Source organism: Crotalus tigris, unplaced genomic scaffold (assembly GCF_016545835.1).
Source record: "Crotalus tigris isolate CLP2741 ecotype Arizona unplaced genomic scaffold, ASM1654583v1 scf7180000017600.4437325, whole genome shotgun sequence".
Taxonomy (NCBI): domain Eukaryota; kingdom Metazoa; phylum Chordata; class Lepidosauria; order Squamata; family Viperidae; genus Crotalus; species Crotalus tigris.
Window position 1 is genome coordinate 2,992,039 of NW_024096504.1, and position 4,288 is coordinate 2,996,326.

Sequence of the window (4,288 nt, forward strand, 5' to 3'; positions counted from 1 at the left end):
TTCTCTCTCCTGTATGTACAGGAATGTTCTTTGTTAACTCTGTTTTGCCAGTAGAGTTACAAAATCTTCTAAATACTTAGGAGATCTTCTGGCTCTCTGTGACCTCCTTACTTCTGGATACCTGCTAAGTGCCCCTTGACTGAGGGATGATGCATACCTGTCCCACTTGTTATACCCTGGTGATTCCCAAGGACTGTGCTCCAATGCCTGGCCTGCTTGCTTGCCCATCGGGCTCGTCAGGCCAGGGCTTCTTTCTCTGTTTGACCTGGTTGTCCTGCCTAGCTGCAGGCTCTCTGGCCCTTTTAAGTGACTGTCACTGTTGGGCGATTCTGTAGAACCTCCCAGGTCTGTCCAAGACCTGTCGGGAGGTTGTCTGTCCCCTTGTTCCCGTTCTGTCCCCGGGCTTGTGGGGTTTTCAGTACTGTCCCAAAACTCAGTTGTCCCCTGAGTGAAGTCAGGGGTGTGGTAGTCGGGATTTCGTTCCTCGACCATCTCCCTGTGTGCTTGCCCCCTTCTAGGGACAGGGTTAGTGTCGGGCCAACTAGAGGGAATGTGTGCCAGCTCTCTTGCAGGGTGTGGTTTGTTTGGACACTCCCGGATATCCTCCCTGACTGGAGTACTGAGTGATGTGGGTGAGTAGTGATTATGCCCCCAGGGTGACTCCCTGGCTGGAGTAGGCACTGATGCCTGAATTCTAGTTGGGCTCCGTGAATTCCTGTTTGGAGCACTCGCGGAATTTTGGGATGAGCTGTCTGTAGCTTCCTCATTAATGATGGGCAGCAGCCCGTACTCTTCCCTTTGCCCAAAGGGGTCCCCCTCCCCCCCTGGAAAAGACCCAGGAGTCTCAGTGGGAAGGTCCCATCTAGGGCGGAGCTGGTCGATGTGTCGACGCAGGACACGACCATTGTCCAGGGACACCTCATAAGACAGAGGACCTGTGACCCTGGATACAGCAGCGGGGACCCATGAATGACCAGGCCCGTAATTACGAGTCCAAACCGGGGCACCCACAAGCAGTTGTCTAGGTGCCCTGGGGTGTGTGATAGAAGAAGGCAGTCTGTCTGGATGCAACCGGTCAAGCTTGGTAGTCAGTTTGTGCCCCCAACGAAGTTCAGCTGGGCTCCTCCCCGTAGAAGTGGATGGTGTAGTGCGATAAGAAAGGAGGAAGTCAGGCAACCTGTGATGCCAGTCTCCGTAGGTAATTTTCTTCAAGGTGTCCTTGGTGATGTGAACCATGCATTCAGCCATACCGTTGATGGACGGGTGGAAAGGTGCAGAGGTGGCATGACGAATCATGTTGGCCTGTAAGAAAGCTTGGAATTCGGAAGAAGTGAATTGAGGGCCGTTGTCAGACACGAGGACGTCTGGAAGCCCGTGTGCAGCAAAAATCCCCTCAGTACTTGAATAGTCTTTGCAGTGGTGGTGGAAGAGACAGGTACAACCTCAAGCCATTTTGAATGGCTGTCAACTAGGACCAAGAAGAATTGGCCCTGAAAGGGCCCAGCGTAGTCAATGTGCACCCTAGACCATGGAGACTGTGTTTCTTCCCATCTATGTACAGGAGCTTGGGGCATTTCGGGGCGCGAGCGTTGACACAGGTGGCATGCATGCACTTTAGCTTCAATGTCTCTATCTAACCCAGGCCACCACAAATGGCTGCGCGCAAGCGCCTTCATGTGTACAATGCCAGGATGACCCTCGTGGAGGGAACCTAAGACCCTAGTCCTCATTGAGGTAGGAATGACAACTCTGCTTCCCCAAAGCAGGCAACCCTGGAAGGTGGACAACTCGTTCCTTTTGGACCAGAAACTCTGAAACTCAGTACCAGGACAGCTCTCTGGCCATCCAGATAAAACCCACGAAAGGACACGTGAAAATGTGTGATCTGTGGCTGATTCAGCAGCCACATCCCTGGCATTCAAAGGGGACTCCGGCAAAGCCTGAATGGAGAGAAGATTGATAGTTGTTGCAGGGTCAGCTTCTATTACCGGCAGGGGTAATCTACTGAGGCCATCAGCATGGCCCATTTCCTTCCCAGGTTTGTGAAGTAAGGAGAAATCATAAGCAGACAGAAAGATAGACCATCTTAGCATTCTGGGGGAGATGATTTGGGGAGTTTGCTTACGTGTGGTAAACAGTCCCAACAAAGGCTTATGGTCAGTGAAGACCGTGAAATGCCTGCCGTATAAAAAATCATGGAATTTTTTAATTCCAGCAACAACAGCTAAAGCCTCCCTGTCTATTTGAGCATAATTACGCTCAGCAGGAGACAAGGTTCTGGAGTAATATGCAACAGGAACCTGAGTTCCATCTGATCTGAGGTGGCTTAGTACAGCTCCTACCCCATAAGGAGAAGCATCACAAGCGATGCACACAGGAAGGGATTCATTGAAATGTGCGAGTACACTGTTAGAAGTGAGTAAGGCCTTGACCTCATTGAAACTTGCTTCGTGTTTTTGTGACCACTGCCACACTGCCTATTTGTCCAATACCTGTGAAGAGGCTCAGCTACACTAGCCTTATGTGGGAGAAAGGAATTATAGAAATTCAGAAGGCCCAGAAATGCCTGTAGTTCGGCCTTAGACTTTGGCCTAGGAGCATGCATAATGGCTTTCAGTTTGGATTCAGCAGGGTGAATCCCAGTAGCATCAATTTTGAATCCCAGAAAATTAGTAGAAGGCACCCCAATTTTACATTTGTCCTTGTTACGTTTTAGGCCCATTTTCCTGAACCTTAATCTCTCAGCTAAATTGTGTGTAGAGTCTCCTGCAATTAAGACATCATCAAAATAGGGGCAAACCCCCAGTATACCCCGTAGTGTGTTTTCCATTATGCTTTGGAAAATTCCAGGAGCGACATTTACTCCAAATTGTAACCTCTTTACCTTGAATGCTCCTCTATGGGTCACAATGGTCTGAGCTACAGCAGCATCATCATCAACAGGCAGCTGTTGATACGCCTGAGCTAGGTCAAGCTTTGCAAAAACACGCCCCCCCCTTGAGGGAGGCCAGAATATGACTGACCACAGGAACAGGATAGGCATGTTGCTGCAATGCCTTATTCAGAGTGCATTTGTAATCAGCACAGATGCGAATGTCCCCATTTGCCTTGAGAGGCGTGACAATGGGGGTTTCCCAGGGACTGGAGTCGACAGGTTCTAGGACTCCTTGCTGAATCAATTTGTCCAACTCAGCGTCAATTTTACTTTTTAAAGCAAAAGGGACCCTTCTTGCTTTAATTCTAATGGGAGTGACGGAGGGGTCTAACTTTAATGACACAGGGGGTCCTTTGTATGTGCCCAGCTGGGGGCTGAAAACATCTGCAAATTCTTTGCAGACTTCTTGTAGGTCGAGTGTTTGCAGGCTATTGAGCCCTGTGACGTGTATTCCCAAGGCCTCAAACCAATCGAGTCCTATGAGACTCGTTCGTTCACCCCCTACTACTATTAGGTCTAGTGGACCTTCAAAATCCTTATACTGTACGTTAAGGGTGGCCTCCCCGTTAACACACACTCTGGAGTTTTGAAAGTCTGTTAACACAATGTCAGAAGGCCTCAACTTGGCCTGAATTCCGCTGCCAGAACAAATCTTCCTAAACGTCTGCATGGAAATGATCGAAAGTGCAGACCCCATATCCAGTCCCATAGCCAATGGAACCTCTTGTAGCTTCACCTTAAGTGACAGATTTTTCTTAATGGGCTTGTGTGTGCCTGTCCTATAGATGCTTCTACGCGAAGCGCAAAACCCCACCCTATTTTGGCTGGGAACCCTGGTACCTCTCAGGCGCAATTCTTCTTGAGGTTGTACCTTCTGATGGCCCAGACACACAGCTGCAATGTGACCTTGTTTCCCACACGCCCTGCAGATAGCGGAGCGGAACTTGCAGTCGGTTCTCTTGTGGCGACCTCCACAACCGAGGCACTTGGGAAGAGCTGAAGGGCTTCCTTTCTGTTTTCCTTCCTTCGTGGGGTAGAGACGGTCTATTTCATCGTCAGGATCCTCCTCTGAGTTCCTTTGGACTCCTTCCTGGTGCACGGACGCAGCATCTGGAGTGCTTCTGATCGGCCGTATGTTCTTGATGGCGCCGCCTGCTGCCTCTTCTGCAGTGACCTCTCTCAAGGCATCTTGGAATGATAAGTCTTCTTTGGCAAAAAGTCTCTGCTGCAATTCTCTATGCCTTAGTCCGCATACAAATCTATCTCTCAGCCGTTCTTCAAGGTCCTTGAACTCGCAGTGTTTAGCGGCTTTTCTCAGCGCGGCAATGTATTCCTTGGCTGATTCTCCGGGTC

The 4,288-nt window shown here is 49.9% G+C and overlaps 1 pseudogene; it reads right to left on the minus strand.

Annotated features, from left to right (window-relative positions):
* Window positions 1-1,065: 1,065 nt before the first annotated feature.
* Window positions 1,066-3,416, minus strand: LOC120319022 (annotated as a pseudogene).
* Between the last annotated feature and the right edge of the window lie 872 nt (window positions 3,417-4,288).